This window comes from Podarcis muralis, chromosome W, assembly GCF_964188315.1.
Source record: "Podarcis muralis chromosome W, rPodMur119.hap1.1, whole genome shotgun sequence".
Lineage (NCBI taxonomy): Eukaryota > Metazoa > Chordata > Lepidosauria > Squamata > Lacertidae > Podarcis > Podarcis muralis.
In genome coordinates this window covers 7,068,091-7,088,737 of record NC_135674.1, presented here as the reverse complement: position 1 = coordinate 7,088,737, position 20,647 = coordinate 7,068,091, and the positions used below count along the sequence as shown (strand labels likewise).

At 49.7% G+C, this 20,647-nt stretch overlaps 1 pseudogene; it reads left to right on the top strand.

Moving 5' to 3' along the window:
* Positions 1-314: 314 nt before the first annotated feature.
* LOC144326452 (uncharacterized) lies at positions 315-1,194 on the top strand (annotated as a pseudogene).
* Positions 1,195-20,647: the final 19,453 nt, after the last annotated feature.

Genomic DNA, 20,647 nt, shown 5'->3' with positions numbered 1-20,647 from the left:
CTTCTAGAAAATAAGTTCTTAAGATGGATTTTAAGTACTGTGAAGGAATTTTTTTGATAATTGCCAAAATAAATAAAATAAAATATTCAACTAAATTTATATAAAAATTCTGACTAAAAAATTAAACATTTGAGATGAACTGGTAACGACATAGTGAAAAACCACTGGAATCTTAACTGACTTTCAATCCCAACAGATAAAATAAAAGGACGGAAACATAAAATATAAACAGAACATCTTCAAAATTTAGAAATATAATATTCTTTGGCTGAAGTAAAGACATTTAGATCAGAACCAAAAGGAAGAAGACGAATATGGGTTCTAAAAAATACCAAACTACACTGACATCTGGGTCAGGACTACAAGTAAGAAGGCAATCAACAGCTGAAACTGACCCCAACACTGACATAAAAGATCTTATAATGGGGATGGAAAAGAGCTTGAATGATAAGCTGGACATATTAGCTGGCAACATCCTACAAAACAAAACTCAAAGCTAATAATAGACTTAACAACACAAATAAGTGACCTCTCACTTAAAAATAAAGAACTGGATAAATCTGTACAAGAACTCAAGAGTAAAACCACCAAATAAGATGAAATGACGAAGAAATTGCAAAGTGAAAATAAGGACATTAAAAAATCACAAGACTCAATGAAGGAAGAAATAAGCGACTTAAAGAGAGCCCATGAAGAGATACTCGATGACATATCGTTGTTGGAGATGCATCAGAAGGAGATGGTTCTCCACCTTCGAGGCGTCCCACAAACTCACAATGAGCAAATTCAAGAGAAATTATTACAGGAGATTGCAAACTGGTTGGAAGTAGAAGTAGAAGAGATGCTACTGGATATTGATAAAATTTTCAGGATCAAATCAGAAAGATCGGATCACTTATAAAGGGCCAGGAGATTGCTTAATTTTTTTTCAACTCAAGACTTTTAAAGGACAAAATATTACATCAAAAGGGACAAGTGAAGCTAATAATAGATGACAGACCTATCAAAATATTTAAGGAAATCCCAAAAAGAATTTTGAAGAAAAGGCAGAACTATAAGACAGTAACAGAAGCACTCAAGAAGAATTCTTTTAGATTCCGGTGGGAATTTCCTGATGGTATCACCTTTACATACAAGGACAGAAGAAAAACTTTTAGATCAGTGGACGGGTTGGGAAAATTCTGGAGGAAGTAGAAAAAGGAACTAACTGGGGATTCAACGTTGGAGCGAGAAGAAACAACGCAGACACCACAAGAAGTATAGAAAGACAAGCGGGTATTAAGAGGGGGGGGGGAGACTGGAAAAAACATAATATCAAAATCCACAAACTTCTAAGCTTTTCTTTTCTTTTTTTTTTCTTTTTTTAATTTACTCAATGAAACCATTGTAGATAACAAATAAAGATTAATGAATTTAAAAATTATATCTTGGAATGTTAACGGTTTAAATGATTAGAGAAAGAGAAATAGAATAGAATATGTATTGAGGAAAGGACAATGGGATATCATATGTTTGCAGGAGACCCATGTGACTAGAAATCATAGAAGGGTTTTAGAAAACAAGAGATTGGGTCAAGAATTTATATCCTCAGATGTAAAAAATAAAAGGGGAATTGTGATCTATGTAAACCCTAAACTAGACGCAAAAAAATATCTTCAAGGATGATGAGGGTAGATTATTAGGGGTAAAAATAACAAAAGGTAAAGAACATTTAATTATAGTAGGAGTTCACCCACTGAATGGTAACAAAACAGAATTTTCAGAAAAGTAGAAGCTAATTTACTGGAATTTATAGAAGAGGAAATTATTTTGATGGGAGACCTAAATGGCGTTACATCAATAGAATTAGATAGGACAGAGAGAGAAAGAAAATAAAAAAAAGGTAGACTCCCAGACACCTTCTGATTGACACATGGAAATATAAAAACCCAGGAGAAAGGCAGTATACACATTTCTTGGAAGTAAAACAATCAGCCCATAGAACTGACGGAATATGGCTAATAATTTAACAACTAAAATTAAAAACGCAGAAATACAGACCAAAATTATTACAGATCATAACCCAGTCACATTAGAATTAAAGGAATATAAGAAAACTAATAAAAGATGGAGACTTAATGAAAGAATATTAAACGATGAAAAGACTGTGAAAAAAGTGCAAGAATTAAGGAAAGAATTTTTTGAATTAAATAAAGAACAGGATACAGACATCAGAATATGGAATGCAAGTAAAGCTTTCGTAAGAGGCTTTTACATACAACAAAATGCAATAAGGAAGAGAAACAGAGAGCAAAAACTAGAACAAATAAGGAAAGAAATAGGAATACATTAAACATTATTAACAAAACAACCAAAAATGAATTAATATGACAAAAATTAAAAATACTACAAACTCAGGCATCAGCAATATTAAATAGTGAAATTGAGGATAATATAAAATGGATGAAACAAAGGTCATTTTAATTTGCAAATAAACCTGGAAAGATGCTAGCCTGGCAATTGAAAAAGAGACAAAAGGAAAAACTAATTGATAAAATAGTGGAAGAAGGGAGAACTTTAGATAATCCTGAGGAAGTGAAAAAGTGCTTTATAAAATATTATAATAAGCTATATAAAGCAGGAACTGAGACAGAGGATGAAATAAAATAGTATTTATGTGGAAAGGACATACCTAAAATTAAGAAAGAAAAGATTCAAGACCTAAACTCCCCAATAACCATGACAGAGCTACATCAAGCGATAATTAAGATGAAATTGGGAAAATCCCCAGGTCCAGACGGTCTTACCGCAATACATTACAAAAACTTAGAGGAATCACTTATCACCTATGAAGATACTTTTAAATAGAATACTAGAAGACGGGAAGATTCCCAATACCTGGAAGCAGGCTCATATAGTAGTAATCCCGAAACAAGGACGAAATAAGGGGTTCATAACCAATTATAGACCAATATCATTACTTAATAATGACTACAAGATTTATGCACAAATATTGGCAACAAGATTAAAGACAGTTTTGCAGGATTGTATAAACAAAGAGCAGGCAGAGTTCTTGCTGGGCAGGAAAATGAGCGATAATATAAGAACAGTGATCAATATGATTGAGTATTTAGACATGAAACCGAATAAGAAGGTAGCTTTTGTATTTGTGGACGCGGAAAAGGCGTTTGACAAAGTTTCATGGAAATTTCTAAAAATAATATTAGACCAGATGGACATGGGAGACCAAATTACAAGAGGGTTAAAAGCAATCTATGAACAACAAGAAGCAAATATGACAATAAATAATGACATGACTGATTATTTTAAAATACAGAAGGGCAGCAAACAAGGGTGCCCGCTTTCACCATTATTATTCATTTTGGTTTTGGAAATACTAAATCAAGAAATCAGACTAGACCAAAAAATAAATGTTATATCCTTAGGGGAGAAAATATATAAAATAAGGGCATTTGCAGATGATTTAGTTTTAATGGTGGAAAACCCAAAGGAAAGCATAGCAAAGGCTCTAGAAAAAAATGGAAAACTTCGGAAAGGTTTCAGGTTTTGCTTTGAATAAAGAAAAAACAAAACTAATGGTAAAAACATGGAAGACCAAGAGAAAAAGGGACTGGTAGAAAAATTTGGATTACAAATTGTAAAAAAAGTGAAATATTTAGAAATTCAAATAACAATGAAAAATATAAATTTGTTTGAAGATAATTATAAAAAAATTTGGGAAGAAATAAAAAGAGAAAAGGAAATTTGGATAAGATTGAATTTAACACTCTGGGGTAGAATTTCATCTATTAAAATGAATATCTTACCAAAATTCCTGTTCCTTTTTCAAATGATCCCCATAATAGGTAAAGATTATTGTTTTAAAAAATGGAAAACGGACCTAAACAAAATTTATATGGCAAGGCAAAAAGCCACAGATCAAACATAAATTATTAACAGACATAAAAGAGCAAGGTAGCTTTGGACTCCTAGACCTGAGAATATACTATGATGCGGCATGCTTTAGTTGGATCAGAGACTGGATTACATTAGATAATAATGACATTTTAGACTTGGAGGAATGGAACAACAGATACGGTTGGCATCCCTATCTAATTTACAACAAAGTGGCAGTGCATAAAGAATTTCTAAGTCATGTAATTAGAAATTTGTTATATAAGGTCTGGGTGAGACATAGAAGGTTGTTAGAACCAAAAACCCCATGGTGGGTTTCACCGTTAGAAGTAATATTGGTTAAAAAGAAAATTACGATAGGAAGATTGGCGACATACCAGCAGCTCCTAAAGGAGGAACAGGGCCAATTAAAATTAGACCATATGCAGAGGTGACCCAATACTGCACCACATGGTTACAATTTCATCAGATTGCCCAAATATTTAATCAGGATAAAGCAATAGGATTTGAAAAAGAAGAATCAAAATTACAAAAAGTATTATTACAAAACTTGAAAAAGAGTATATCCAAAATGTATAATTTATTATTAGAATGGGAGTTAAAGGATGAAGAAGTAAAAGAAGTTATGACTAAATGGGCATGTGATATAGGTTACGCAATTAGGCTGCACCAATGGGAGAAATTATGGAAATGTGATATTAAATTTATGGCATGTTACACAATCAGAGAAAAATTGATGAAAATGGTGTACCAGTGGTACTTAACTACGGTAAAATTGGCTAAAATTTACAAATTAAAATCAAGTACCTGTTGGAGATGCAAATAGGAACAATGTTTCACATGTGGTGGGAATGCCGACCTATTAAACAATTTTGGAATGAAATATATGAAGAAATCAAAAAGATGTTTAAAATATCTTTCAGTAAAGAACCGGAGGCTTTCCTTTTAGGTATAATCACAAACGATATTCCTGACAATCAAAGGAAAGTATTTCTTTATGCGACGACAGCTGCCAGGATGCTTATAGCAAAAAATTGGAAAGGGAGAAAAATTCCATCAATGAAAGAATGGCAAATTAAATTTTGTGAATATATAAATCTGGCAAGACTCACAGCATTCATAAGGGGACAATCGGAACAAAAATTATTAAAAGAATGGGGATGTGCTAAAGAGTATATGAAAAAACATTGTTCTGGAGTAAGCATATCTGTATGTAATGTAATCTGTATGTAATGAAGGTCCATATAGTTAAAGCTATGGTTTTCCCAGTAGTGATGTATGGAAGTGAGAGCTGGACCATAAAGAAGGCTGATCGCCGAAGAATTGATGCTTTTGAATTATAGTGCTGGAGGAGACTCTTGAGAGTCCCAGGGACTGCAAGAAGATCAAACCTATCCATTCTTAAGGAAATCAGCCCTGAGTGCTCACTGGAAGGACAGATCCTGAAGCTGAGGCTCCAATACTTTGGCCATCTCATGAGAAGAGAAGACTCCCTGGAAAAGACCCTGATGTTGGGAAAGATTGAGGGCACAAGAAGAAGGGGACGACAGAAGACGAGATGATTGGACAGTGTTCTTGAAGCTACCAGCGTGAGTTTGACCAAACTGTCAGAGGCTTAGTGCTGTCCAGCTGGCCATAGATAAGACTCTGGGCTCCCAGCCAGTTCCAAACAATTGATTTATTTGACAAAGTTCAAACGTACATGTCAGGGGTTCAGGAGCAGAGGCAAGGGCAAGGAAGGAAACAGAGAGCGAAGGGGAGGAGGCAGAAGAAAGGATGAGCGATGACGACGACCCGAGATCTCCGAGTCTCTCCAGTGAGTCGGAGGATTCACAGAAAGGAGCACCAGTGGCCAAGGCAAGGGGGGAGTTTAGGGGGGCACCCCAGGGAGATAGAGCCAGAGGGGAATCAGAGGAGAGCAGTTGGAGATCGGGTCCAGCGTCACCGCCAGAGAACAGGGAAGAGGAAAGGAGCCAGGGGGCAAGCGCTGGCAGCTCACAGCAGGAGGGAGGGCACGAGTCAGGGGTGGCCACACCTCCATCTGGGAGCGAAGAAACGGTTAGACGGAAGGTGGAAGGTTGGGCGCGCGCGCCAAGTTCAAATGCACAGGAAGGAGGCGCAGTAGGCAGCCCGGAAAGAGAGCCGGGTCCTAAAGCCCGGCGCAAGGAGACAGGAGAGTCCGGGGGGTCAGCGTCCGAAGAATCCCGGAAGGAAGAGACCCAGGGGGGCAGAGGGACCCAGAGAAGAACAGTCAGGCGGAAAAGGTGGAGCAGGGCTAGGATATTAAGTTGGTGTACGAGGGGCGGAGATTCAGACGGAGCTTCGCCGATCTAGCTACTAGACGTAGGGTTGCACGCAGCAGCTTGAGAATGGAAACTGTAACTCAATAAAGACTTTTACTTAATGACCGTTGGCTAGCGTGATCCTCTGTGAGCTAGGATCTTGAAGCAACCCTGACAGTAAGCTCCGTCTCACGTATTGTGGGCATCTACAGCCTCGAGGAGAGGAGAGAAGCAGGTGCCTACTAGTGAGCTCACGAACGGCAGCCGACATGACGGCTGAACAGCAGATAGCGGAACTCAGAGAAGCAGTGTCACAGCTGAATGCCGAGGCTCTCGCATCCAGGAAGAGAGAGGAGGACGCAGCTGCCGCCTACAGGGATCTCCAGGTCAGGTTGGAAGTGCTTACGAAGCAAGGGCAACAGACACCCAAACCAGAGGGGATTGGGTTGGGGAGACGCACAGGCGGTCTGGTCTCTCACTTCGATGGGAACCTGCAACAGTATCCCAATTTTAAAGCAGACGTACTGTGTGCACTGCAACTGCTGAGTAAAGATTTTAGAGATGAGCAAGAGAAAGTGGGGTTCATCATGTCTTATTTGCATGGGGATGCCAGAGCATGGCTGCGCAATTTATGGAGGGATAACGATCCGGCGCTCCAAAATGCGAATGCCTTTATTAAAGCGATGGATGCGTGTTTTTTATCAAGCATTGACGTGGATCTTGCTCGGCAACAGATTCATGGACTGAAGCAGGGAAGGGCCAGCGTACGGCAGTACCATGCCCGCTTTTTCGCCTTGGCCAGTGCCCTAGAATGGGACAGAGATGCGACCCCTGTAAGAGACCTTTTCTGGGAGGGACTAAACAGCTCTGTAAAAGATGAGATTGCGAGAGGGGAGAGACCCCGGACCACCCAGGAGGTCGTGCAGAGGGCGCTGGCAGTGGGGGTACGGCTGGAAGGACGTCCGTGGAGCAGGGACGAAGGGCGTGGAGGGCGCGAACCAGCCAGGGGCTCCTCCTTCTTTCCCAGAGAAGCAGCACGTACGCAATCCACGCCTCCGCCAGGGGGAGGAGCTGAACCGATGGAGGTTGGAGGTGCCAGGGCTCAGTCAGCAACCAGAGCCCTAGCACCAGCAGCAGTGAAAGCGAAGCCTCCTAGAGGGAACAGGAAGTGTTACGTCTGTGAGGAGCCAGGGCATATGGCGAAAGAGTGTCCCCAGAGGCTCCACAAGCTCACTGCAGCCTCAGCAATGGCGACTGCAGCAACGCAGCAAGGAGAACCACAGCAGGGAAACGACGCTGTCTGGCTGGAGGAAGAGGCACTGGGGCCCAGCCAGACGTATTAATGATGCAGTCCCCAGAGATTTTACAGCCCGTGAACCCCCTCCCGCCCAAACCAGTGGTGAGGCTCACCGCGTCGCTCCAGCTGCCCAATGGCATCACCATGGACGTGCCAATCACCATTGACTCAGGCAGCAATGCGGACTTTATGGGGCAGGACTTTGTCAACCAGCATGCTATACAGTTGCTGCCGGCCACACTGCCCCTGCAGGTGGTCACGGTGGATGGCAGGGAGCTGCTAGGAGGGCAAGTGGTGCAGCAGACGCCACCGATGGTGATGCGACTTGGGAATCACCAAGAAGTCATCAGCTTCAACGTCACTCAATTGTCGGACACGCCCATTGTGTTGGGCATGAGTTGGCTGGACAAACACAGCCCAACGCTGGCTTGGTACCAGAGGCAGCTGACCTTCGGCTCTTCCTTTTGTGCTGAACACTGCATCGTGCCCAGGCAGGAAGGAGAGGAAGAGGAGTCACAGCTACTGCTAGGCACGCTGCAAGCGATTCCCCACAAGTACGCAGAATTTTTGGAAGTTTTCTGCGAGAAGGAGGCAGACAGGCTACCCCCTCACAGGCCATATGACTGCAAGATTGACCTGCTGCCAGGGGCGGCGCTGCCTAAGGGGAAACTGTATTCCATGTCAGAGGACGAGCTGCAAGAACTCAAGGAGTTCATAGATCATAATTTGGAGCGCGGTTTCATCCGAGAGTCCAAGGCGGTGGGAGGCAGCCCGGTGTTCTTCGTTAAGAAGCGGGATACGCCCCAAAAGAGGCTCGTAGTGGATTACAGGATCTTGAACAGTGTGACTAAGCCGTCGGACTTCCCCATGCCCCGAATTGACGACCTCCTCGCAAAGGTGCGGAAGGGCAGAGTGTTCACCAAATTGGATCTGCGAGGTGCGTACAACCTCATTCGCATGCGGGAGGGAGACGAGTGGAAAACAGCCATGTTCACGCCACTGGGGACCTACGAATATAGAGTTATGCCTTTTGGATTGCAAAATGGCTCCCACGTTTTTCAAGCATTCATGCATCACGTGTTGGCGGGACTTCTCTACAAGACGTGCGTCTGTTTCTTAGATGACATCCTGATCTTTTCGGAGTCGCAACAGGAGCATGACAAACACGTCAAGGAAGTACTGAACAGGCTGAAGCACCATAGGCTCTACGCCAAGCTGGAGAAGTGCCAATTTGACGTGACGGAGGTGGATTTTCTGGGCTACAAGCTGTCTGACAAGGGGCTCGCCATGGACAGCGCCAAGGTTCGAGCGGTGTTGGATTGGAAGAGCCCGCGCAACCGGAAGGAGGTCCAACGGTTTGTCGGCTTCGCGAACTTCTATCGCAAGTTTATCAAGGGCTTCGCTATGCAGACGGCGGCCATCACTGACACGCTTAGCTCCAAGAAAAAGAAGTTCATTTGGACAGAGCAGGCGGAACAGTCCTTTCAGGCACTCAAGCGTCTCTTCGCGTCGGAAGAGCAGCTGCTTCATGTCAACCCCAGCAAGCCGATGAGGGTGGAGACTGACGCCTCGGACAGAGCCGTGGGGGCGGTCCTGCTGCAGAAAGACCCGCAGGGGGTGTGGCGACCGGGAGCGTTTTACTCCAGGAAGCTCAGCAAGTCCGAGCAGAACTACACCATATGGGACAGGGAGTTGCTGGCCATTCATGCAGCGTTCAAGGCGTGGAGGCACTTTCTGATCGGCGCCAAGCACACGGTGCAGGTTTGCACGGACCACAAGAACCTAGAGCACTGGCGCACGGCACAGTTCCTGAACCAAAGGCAGATATGTTGGGCTGAGTTCTTTGCGAACTTCGACTTCCGAATAGAGTATGTCCCGGGGGACACCAACATCATGGCGGACGCTCTCTCCCGCAAGCCACAGTATCTGGAGGAAGCAACGCCAGCGGCCGCCATGCACATCTTCGCACCAACAGTGTGGGCGTGCGCCGCGGCAACCGTGGATCTGGAGGCGGTGCGACGAGCGTTGCAGGGGGACTCCTTCGCGCAAGCAAAGATCTCAGAGGTGCAAAGGGGCAAAGCAGCGGCCGACGGTTTCCAGCTAAGAGATGGATTGCTCATCCGTAAAGGGGCCATCTACGTGCCGGGAGACGAACTTCGCGCCAAGGTGCTGCAGCAGATGCACGACGCGCCCACTGCAGGGCACTTCGGCAAGGAGAAGACGGTGGAACTAGTAGCCAGGGATTTCTGGTGGCCTGGAATGAGAAGGGAGGTCGCGGACTACGTGGCGAGGTGTGACACCTGCCAGAGGGCGAAGCCAGTGCTTAGACCGCCGGCCGGACTGTTGGAACCGCTGCAAACTCCGGCCGAACCTTGGGAGAGGGTGGCCCTGGACTTTGTCACGGATCTGCCCAGCTCGAGGGGCAAGACGGCAGTGCTGGTGGTGGTGGACTTGTTCTCCAAGATGGCACATTTCATTCCGTGTGCGAAGGTGGCCACGGCGGAACAAACCGCCAAACTGTTCATAGACCACGTGTTCAAGGTTCACGGTCTGCCACGGTCTATTCTGTCCGACCGGGGGCGGCAGTTCATCTCAAATTTCTGGCAGCGGCTGATGGGCTTCCTGAACGTCAAGATCAACCTGGCGTCGGCGAGACACCCGCAAACCAATGGGCAAGCAGAGCGGGTCAATGCCATCATGCAGCAGTACTTGAGGTGTTATGCAAATCAACAGCCTGCGACATGGGTGGATTACCTGCCGCTCGCCGAGTTCGCTTACAACAACACGAAGCACGTGTCCACGGGGGTCACACCGTTCTTCGCCAACAACGGGAGGCACCCCAGAACCTTCCCGGGACTGGAAAGGCTGGGGGAAGGGGAGCCGCAGACGGCAGATGCGTTCGCGTCGGAACTGCAGGAAGTCCACGATCAGCTGAGGCGCCACCTGGAACTGGCCAAGCACACATACAAGGTACAAGCGGACAAACGCAGAAGGGTGGGCGAAGAGCTACACGTGGGGGACTGGGTCTGGTTAGCAGCCCACGCAGTGCCGGCCAGGTCGTTGGCCAAGAAGAAACTAGGGCATAAGCAACTGGGGCCCTATCAAGTCGAAGAGCAGGTCAACCCGGTGGCCTTCAGGCTGGCGCTTCCGGAGGGTTCCAGAATGCATCCGGTATTCCACAGATCGGTGCTCACTCCCTACAAGGCACCGCACAGGTTTCAGGAACCCGGAACGGCGCAGAGTCCGGCCAGAGACAGAACAGGGCACGCAGGAGTGGCACAGAAGGAGCGCATCAACGAAGTCACAGAGATTTTGGATTCCAGATGGGGGGAAGAAGGGGTAGAATACTTTCTCGCCAGGGAGGGCACCCCGGCCAGTGCGAACAGTTGGGTGCCGGACTACGCCTTGGACGAACCTCTGCTCAAAGACGAGTTTCATGCCCTCTTCCCACATAGACCGATGCCAGCAGACTTTTTCGACGACTGGCTTTTCACACCCACGCTTTCGGGCAGCACGTTCCGGGGGTTCGACTCGGACGAGGACCCGATACGAGACGTCCGTTCCCCGGAGGGGTCGCCCTCGGGATCTGCCTCAGAACCCTCGTATTGGTGGGACGACAAACCAGAGGAACAGTGGCGCAGGAAGTGGCAAGAAGGTCCAGGCCGAGCAACGCCGCCTGGAGGAAGCGAGGGAGAGACGGACATGGACATTTTCGGGGACGATCCAGGTTTCGAGCACGGCGGCACAGAGATGGAAGCAGAGGTGACCGTCGTCGACGAGAGAAGGGAGGAAGAACCGGAAGACTTCGGAGGGAGGCCCGCTACGGGAACCGAACGGTACCCGACATTCGTCTCCTTGACGCAGCAGCACCCAGCTCCAGCACCGGAAGGAGGGGAAGGGGGAGTGGGGGGCTTCGAGGGGGGGGTGGATGTCAGGGGTTCAGGAGCAGAGGCAAGGGCAAGGAAGGAAACAGAGAGCGAAGGGGAGGAGGCAGAAGAAAGGATGAGCGATGACGACGACCCGAGATCTCCGAGTCTCTCCAGTGAGTCGGAGGATTCACAGAAAGGAGCACCAGTGGCCAAGGCAAGGGGGGAGTTTAGGGGGGCACCCCAGGGAGATAGAGCCAGAGGGGAATCAGAGGAGAGCAGTTGGAGATCGGGTCCAGCGTCACCGCCAGAGAACAGGGAAGAGGAAAGGAGCCAGGGGGCAAGCGCTGGCAGCTCACAGCAGGAGGGAGGGCACGAGTCAGGGGTGGCCACACCTCCATCTGGGAGCGAAGAAACGGTTAGACGGAAGGTGGAAGGTTGGGCGCGCGCGCCAAGTTCAAATGCACAGGAAGGAGGCGCAGTAGGCAGCCCGGAAAGAGAGCCGGGTCCTAAAGCCCGGCGCAAGGAGACAGGAGAGTCCGGGGGGTCAGCGTCCGAAGAATCCCGGAAGGAAGAGACCCAGGGGGGCAGAGGGACCCAGAGAAGAACAGTCAGGCGGAAAAGGTGGAGCAGGGCTAGGATATTAAGTTGGTGTACGAGGGGCGGAGATTCAGACGGAGCTTCGCCGATCTAGCTACTAGACGTAGGGTTGCACGCAGCAGCTTGAGAATGGAAACTGTAACTCAATAAAGACTTTTACTTAATGACCGTTGGCTAGCGTGATCCTCTGTGAGCTAGGATCTTGAAGCAACCCTGACAGTACATCTCCAGCGTTTCCATTAACCTCCTTCCCCTTGTGCGCAGTTGCTCTCTCTAATGTTACTTCCTCCTTTTCCGCACCCAGCATGCAAGTCTGCGAAAACTCCTCCCCTTACTTCCTCTGTGTACAGCATGACTTGTCCCAGGCTCATCCTCCTCCCCCTCTACGTCAGACTGACTGTCAGACGACAAGCTGCTGATAATCTCTTTAGGCTCTCTATAACTGCTGGTTTCTGTCTTTTCATCTTTTCCCGTTTGCCTCTCCCTGACATCCACCCCCTCCTCAAAGGCCCCCTCCCGCTCAGGAGACCCGACTACGTCCCCTTCTCTTTCCTCAGAGTTGGTCGGGGAGAACCCTGCAAAACTACCCTCTTCCTCATCTGTCTCTTCGAACACACTTCTCCAACCCCCAAGTCCTGGTGTTCCCCAGTCTACGCCTTCGTCTTCTTCCTCCTCCTCATCTGATGCTGGGAAACCTTCGAATTCCTCTTCGTTGTCTGTTGTTTCGAACACCTCTTGTAAGGACCTCACCTTGCCTTTTGGTTTGTCCGGGAAGAAATTGTGGAACTCCTCTACCAGCTCGTTGTTAGAAATACTATCTTCTGGGACCCAGGTATTCTCCGATGCCGGGGCCCCTTCCCAAGCCACCAAATATTCCACATTCCCCCCTCTCCAACGAGAGTCCAGTATTTCCGTCACCTCGTTGCACTGCTCCCTTTCCTCCATTTCAGGTGGTGAGCCTTCCACTCTCCCTCTACCCGCTCTCCTTCCCCCCTCCCTGTAGGGGAACAGCAGTGACCTATGGAACACCGGATGGATTCTCATGCTTTCTGGCAACCTGAGCTTAAACGCCACCGGATTTATTTGCTGGATAACCTCAAAGGGCCCCACCTTCCTGGGCTTGAGTTTCTTACAGCCCCCTTTCCAAGGCAATCCTTGCGTGGACAACTACACCTTGTCCCCAATCCTGCTGACCTCACCTGATCGCCGATGTTTGTCGGCTTCCTTCTTGTATAACTCCTTAGCCCTTTCCAAATTTAACTGCAGCTGTCTGTGGATCGCTTCCATTTCCTCCACAAACTGTTTGGCCGCTGGAACACTCCATGACTCCTCCCCCCTCCCGGGGAAGGCCCTTGGATGAAGCCCATGATTGGCAAAGAACGGTGTCATCCCTGTGGATACATTCTCTGCGTTGTTGTAAGCAAACTCTGCCAGGGCTAGTTTGTCCACCCAATCGTTCTGCTTCTGACTTACATAACACCTCAAATACTGTTGTAAAACAGCATTCGCCCTCTCCGCTTGCCCATTGGTCTCGGGGTGTCTCGCCGTTGTAAAGCTCACTTCCACCTGGAGCAGCCCCATGAGCTTGCACCAAAATCATGAGGTAAATTGAGCCCCCCGGTCTGACACCACCCTTGCAGGTACTCCATGTAACCTAAACACGTGCTCTACCAACAGCCTAGCTGTTTCCTCCGCCGTTACGGCGTGCGAACAGGGCACGAAATGGCACATTTTGGTTAAGTGATCAACCACCACCATGACCGCTGTCTTCCCCTTACATCTGGGCAGATCAGTGATAAAATCTACACCCACCACCTCCCACGGCTTCCCAGGTGTGGGCAATGGTTCCAGCAACCCCGCTGGTGTCGCCCTTTCCCCTTTGGCCCTCTGACATGTGTCACATCCTCGCACATATTCCTTTACATCCTCTCTCACCCTTGGCCACCAAAATTCCCTCGTGACCAGTAGCATGGCCTTATGCTTTCCAAAATGCCCCGCCGTACAACTGTCATGGAGTTGCTTGAGGATTTGGCCCCGAAGGTCTTCTCCTGGAACATACAAGGCCCCTTTGTGGTACAGTAAACCCCCTTTCACCTCAAAACCACCCTCGGGACCCCCTCTTCCTCTTAACTCCCCCATCTTTTGTCTGGCAAAGGCATCGTCTCTGAGCATTTGCATCAGTTCGTCGTCCTTGACCAAAGTCCCCCCGCACAACCATTTGCTCTCCGGGAACATCAGTCTTGCTACAGGTGGCCCTTCCCCCATCATATACTCGGGTTTCCGGGAGAGCGCATCCGCCCTCGCATTCTGCTCTCCCGGCACGTATTGGATCTTGAAGTTGAAGTTGGCAAAGAACTCTGCCCATCTTATCTGTCTCTGGCACAACACCCGTGCCGTACGCCAATACTCCAAGTTTTTGTGGTCAGTGCACACCAAAATTTGGTGCTTTGCCCCAACCAGGAAGTGCCACCATTGTTTAAAAGTAGCCACGATCGAAAGCAATTCCTTATCGTAGATGGTGTAGTTCTGCTCTGATTTGTTGAGCTTCCGCGAAAAGAAGGCACACGGACGCCATTCCCCTTTTCGATCTGGCTGCAGCAGCACCGCCCCTATCGCCCGATCCGACGCATCTGTTTCCACCCGTAGTGGTTGAGCCGGGTCGACGTGGATCAGTTGCTCCTCTGAAGCGAAAGCCCTCTTTAGTTTCTCAAACCCCTCTTGGGCTGCCTGCGTCCACTGAAACTTCTTCTTAACACTGAGACAGTCCGTGATTGGCGCCGTCAACTCTGCGAAATTCTTTATGAATTTCCTGTAGAAATTGCTGAAACCCAGGAAACGCTGAACATCTTTCCTGGTTTTGGGACTCTCCCATTCCACCACTGCCTTCACCTTCCCCGGGTCCATAGCCAACCCCTGGTCCGACAGCCGGTACCCCAGGAATTTGACTTGCTTTGCGTGGAACTGACACTTCTCCAGCTTGACCCAAAAGCAGTTCTCCTTGAGTTTGCTCAGGACCTGACGTACATTCTTCACGTGCTGTTGTTCATCTTCCGAGAACACAAGAAGATCATCTAAAAAGCAGACACAGTTTTTGTAGAGCAAGGGTCCTAACACGGGTGCATGAAGGCTTGGAAACAGTGACTTCCGCACTGCAAACCGAAGGGCATGACTAAATACTCAAACGCCCCCATCGGGGTGAACATGGTGGTCTTCCACTCATCGCCTTCTTGTACTCTGATAAGGTTGTAAGCCCCTCGGAGATCCAGTTTGGTGAAAATCTTCCCCTTCCGCACCCGTGCAAAGTGATTTCATGCTCTTTATTCAGCTCATAGTGGTGAGGAGGAATGAATGAAAGTCCCCTCAAAGTATCTGCTTTATATACATTATTTACACAATGGGCTGCACATGATTGGCTAATTCCGGAATTCTACTGTAAGCCAATCAGGTTGTGGATTCACTTCTATCTGGAGCATGATTGGGTAGTTCCTGCCAACCAATCATACTGCTGCATTGTTCTAGGACCAATCAGACTGCTGCATTCTGAATCCTATTGTTCTAGGACCAATCAGACTACTGCAGTTTGGATCCTATTCAACTCAGTACATAACACCCCTCCCCTCTAAGTTCCAGTCCTGCCCGGGAGGTCGCATTCATAGTCCTTGTTGGGTGTAGTGAAGGGTTAACCTTCTGTGCCTCAAGCCTGAGAGGAGGCGCGTACAAGGGAAGTACGCCAGGACGTGACGAAAGCAGCTTGGAATGCTGTGAGCTGAGTGGAAATCGAAAGCACTCAGTTCAGCTGCTGCACTGAGAGAGAAGGACGCAGAGAAAATGCAGCTTGAATCAGATGGAAATTGGAGATTGTAAATACGCTATTTTTGTTCCCAATAAAGAGATATTAAGATAGAAGAAACGTCTGGGCTTATTTACTGCCCTTTCGACACAGACGCTGTGTAATTCTGCTAATTGCTTTACGATCTACAGAGGCCCCCAGGGGAAGCGTGGCTGGACGCCGAACAATAAAGCAATAAATCTACTGAACAGTCCTCAAGGTACGCCGGCGGCCTACGTGTGCGTTGCGGCCTGGGGTGTTCCCTGGTCCAGGGTTCAGGTTCTGGCTCGTGTTCCAAGGATGCTGGCTGTGATGGGGCTGTTTGGTCTGGTGCAACTGGCTCACTCAGTCGTGGTTCTGGTTCCGGTGTCCTTTCAGCCTCGCGGGTCCTCTCTGTATTTACTGATTCTGCCTCTCCTGCTGGCCCCTGCTGCTCTATGGGCCTCACTGCCCCACTGTTCCCTTGGGACTCCTCTGACCTGTCCTCCTCCTCCTGGTTTTCTCCCGGGAATCGTCGCCATATCTGGTTGCAGTGGCGGCGCCAGCATTGCCCCCCATCTGTTAGCACCTCGTACGACACGGGGCCAGTGACCCTGGTGACTGTGGCGGATACCCATGCTGGACCTGCCCCAAAATTCTTTGCGTACACTGGGTCCTGGGCCTCGAAGGTCCGGGGGTTCTTGCCTTCCCCCACCACTACCTCATCCTGAGCTCTATCGGGGTGAAGGCGGTCCAATCTGATTGCAAGGTGCCGACCCATTAGTAGTTCAGCGGGGCTCCGGCCAGTCGTTGAGCTGGGGGTGCTGTGCTGTGCTAGAAGGAATGTGGCAAGGCGGTACTCCCAATCCCCTTGCGTCATGCGGCGAAGGGTGTCCTTGGTGGTCTGCACCATGCGTTCTGCTTGGCCATTGGTGGCAGGGTGGAATGGCGCCGAACGGATGTGGCGAATGGCGTTCTGCGCTGTGAAGGTTTGGAATTCTCCTGACGTAAATGCAGTCCCGTTGTCTGAGACAAGAGTGTCAGGGAGCCCGTGGGTTGCAAACAGCCTGCGTAGTACCCGGATGGCTGCGGACGTAGAAGTGGACGGTACCAGTGCGACTTCCAGCCATTTGGTGTAGGAGTCCACCACTATGAAGAATGTTTTCCCCTGAAAGGGGCCAGCGAAGTCCACATGCAGGCGTGACCATGGTGCTCGGGCGGACTCCCAGGACTGGACTGGGGCCCTTGGGGGATCTGGGCGGGATTCTTGGCAGGCCTGGCAGTGTTTGACCTAGGCCTCTATCTCTCCGTCGATCCCCGGCCACCACACATAACTCCTGGCAAGGGCCTTCATTCTTACTACCCCTCGGTGTGTCTCGTGTAGGGCTGTGAGGACCCTTTTGCGGAGGGGCTGGGGAACAACGACCCTGCTTCCCCATAACAGGCACCCCTTGTGGGCCAACAGTTCATGTTTGCGGGTTGTGTAGCCGGCGAATTCTGGCCCGGGGCTGCTGCTGGGCCATCCCCTCCACACCCAGTCCAGGACCAGGGAGATGACCCTATCTTTCTTGGAATGGTGTGCAACTTCTTGTGCCTGAATGGGGCGGTCGGGAAGCAGCTACAGGCTCATAACCTCTTGTGCAGGTGCTGGGTCGGGGCCTGTTTCCGGTAGTGGTAGCCTGCTGAGGGCGTCCGCATGGCCCATCACCTTCCCAGGACGGTGAATCAGTGCATACTGGTAGCTGGCAAGGAAAATTGACCACCTGAGGACGCGAGGAGACAGCACTTGGGGGGGGTCTGCTTTTCAGGGGCAAACAAGCCAAGCAACGGCTTGTGGTCAGTCACCACGGTGAAGGGCCGCCCGTACAAGAAATCATGGAATTTTTTTACTCCCTTCACGATTGCCAGACCCTCCTTGTCGATTTGCGAGTAGTTCCGCTTGGTTGCGTTGAGTGTCTGGGAAAAGTATGCCACTGGTACCTCTCTTCCATCCGGGAGTTGGTGTCCCAGGACAGCGCCAATGCCATAGGGCGAGGCGTCGCATGCTAGCACCACCGGCAGCCTCTCGTCGAAGTGTGCCAAGACCGAGTTTGAGACAAGCAAGTCCTTGACTGCCTGGAATGCGGCCTCCTGGCGCTGGCCCCACACCCAAGGGGCCCGCTTTTCCAGGAATCTGTGTAGGGACTCCGCTACCGCCGCCTTGTGGGGAAGGAAGGAATGGTAAAAGTTCAATAGTCCCAAGAAGGCCTGAAGTTCAGTCTTGTTCTTGGGCGCTGGGGCATCACAAATGGCCCGTACCTTGTCCCCAGTCGGGTGGACCCCTTCTGCATCCACCATAAATCCCAGAAAGTCCACCTGAGGCACTCCTAGTAGACATTTTTCCCGCTTCACCTTGAGACCCGCCGTCTGGAAACGGTGCAGAACGGTGCGGAGGCGGTCCTCAAAATCCTCTGGTGTGGGCCCGGCAATCAACACATCATCGAAGAAGGGGGTGACGCCAGGAATCCCTTTAAGGAGAGAGTCCATTAGGTTCTGGAATATGCCTGGTGCCACGCTGACACCGAATTGCAGCTGCTTTACCCTGAACGCTTCTCTGTGCGTCACAATCGTCTGTGCCTCTGCTGTGGCCTCATCTACTGGCAGCTGTTGATATGCTTGGGCCAAGTCCAGCTTGCCAAAAATTTTCGACCTAGCCAGGGTGGCAAGGACATGGCTGACCACTGGCACTGGGTATGCATGGGCCGTGAGGGCCTTGTTTATGGTACATTTGTAGTCTGCACAGATGCAGACCGAACCATTAGGCTTGACGGGTGTGACGATTGGGGTTTCCCAGGGGGCATTAGGCACCGGCTCCAGCACTCCTTGCTCCACGAGCCGGTCCAATTCCTCGTCTATACGGGGTTTCAGGGCAAACGGGACCCGGCGGGCCTTGAGCCTGACCAGTCGTACTGCGGGGTCAAGCTGTAGAACAAGGGGGGGGGCGTATACTGTCCCAATTTCCCACCAAAAACCCCTGGAAATTCCTTGCATATGGCGTCCACGTCCACTTGTAAGCTAGTGTGGTTCACCCCGGTGACGGCTAGCCCCAGTGGTCCAAACCATGCCAATCCCAGTAAGCTAATGTAGGGGCCCTTGACCACAAGCAAGTCCAGTTGCCGCGTCCGCCCTCGGTATTGCACCCTGAAGGTCCCCACCCCCATTGTGGGGACCTTACGTTTCTGGAAGTCCCGGAGGGTGAATGGGGCCGGCCTGAGTTTGGGACCCCCAGTAGGATACAGTTTCCTTAAGGTCCTTGCTGAGATTATGGATAGAGTTGAACCCGTGTCAAGCTCCATGCGGCATGGGGCCCCCTCTATCTGTACGTCAACATAAATTTTCTCTACGTTGAGGTGGGGCAACTGGTATACCTGGAAGTCCGTGAGCTCCGTCGAGTTGCCTTGGTGCGTTGGGCCCCGGGACCTAAGGCTCTTGGATTTGTCATCTGATGCCTGGCGTCGGGTGGGCCGAGCCCGACACAACCGGGCGATGTGTCCCGATTTTCTGCACTGCCTGCACTCTGCGTTGCGGAAACGGCAGGTCCTCCTCTCGTGACTTTCTCCACAGCTTGCTCAGTTCCCTCCTTCTCATCGAGGCAGCTGTGGTATGTGGGCTGCTTGAGTGCGCTGCTGTACTCAGTGCACCTCCTCCCTGTCGGATCCTGAGTCGTCGGTGAGGTCTGGCTTGGCCGTCCCTCTTGCGTCGGTGAGGGCTGGCTTGGCCGTCCCTCTTGCGTCGACCTCTCGGCAGCTTCCATTGCCAGGGCCTCCTCCAGAGCGACCTGGAAGGTTAGGTCCTTCTTAGCGTAGAGGCGTCGTTGCAGCTTCTCATCCTTCAGGCCACCAACGAGGCGGTCACGAAGCATGTTCTCCAGCTCTGAGAAGTTGCAGAACCGGGCAGCTTGGCGGAGAGAGGTCACAAACCCAGTTATGTTTTCCCCAGGGGCATACCGCTTTGCGTAGAAGGCATGTCGACAAGCCACCACTGAGGGCTGTGGCGAAAATTGCCCCTTCAGCTGTTCCATTATTGTTTTGTATGGAACAGTAGCGACGTCTTCAGGCGCAAGGAGAGCTGGGGCGATTTCAAACGTCTCCTCTCCGCAGATGCTGAAGAATATTGCCCTCTTCGTGGCGTCTTCTTCATCGGTGACCCCTTTGGCTTCTAGGAGGAAGGTGAAATGGGAGGTGTACGCTTCCCAGTCTCCAGATGCTGGGTTGAACGGCGAGAAGCTGCTGTCAGTTGCCATTCTGAGTTCCTTGTGTCCCGGAGCTGAAGCCTGGATACACGGTGCGAGGCAGCAGTACGGCAGGTGGCGGTGCTGCGGTGCTGTGTGTGGCAGTCAGCTCAGCGGGATCCCATCCTCGTCGCCAGTGAAATATACTCAGAGTCGCAAAGTGATTTCATGCTCTTTATTCAGCTCATAGTGGTGAGGAGGAATGAATGAAAGTCCCCTCAAAGTATCTGCTTTATATACATTATTTACACAATGGGCTGCACATGATTGGCTAATTCCAGAATTCTACTGTAAGCCAATCAGGTTGTGGATTCACTTCTATCTGGAGCATGATTGGGTAGTTCCTGCCAACCAATCATACTGCTGCATTGTTCTAGGACCAATCAGACTGCTGCATTCTGAATCCTATTGTTCTAGGACCAATCAGACTGCTGCCTTTTGGATCTTATTGTTCTAGGACCAATCAGACTGCTGCAGTTGGATCCTATTCAACTCAGTACATAGCAATAAGCATCAACATTTCCCCTCCCCTAAGAGCCTGGATAGCTCAACTGGTTAGAGCATGGTGCTGATAATGCCAAGGTTGCTGGTTCAATCCCTGTATGGGAGCCCCTGCATATTCCTGCATTG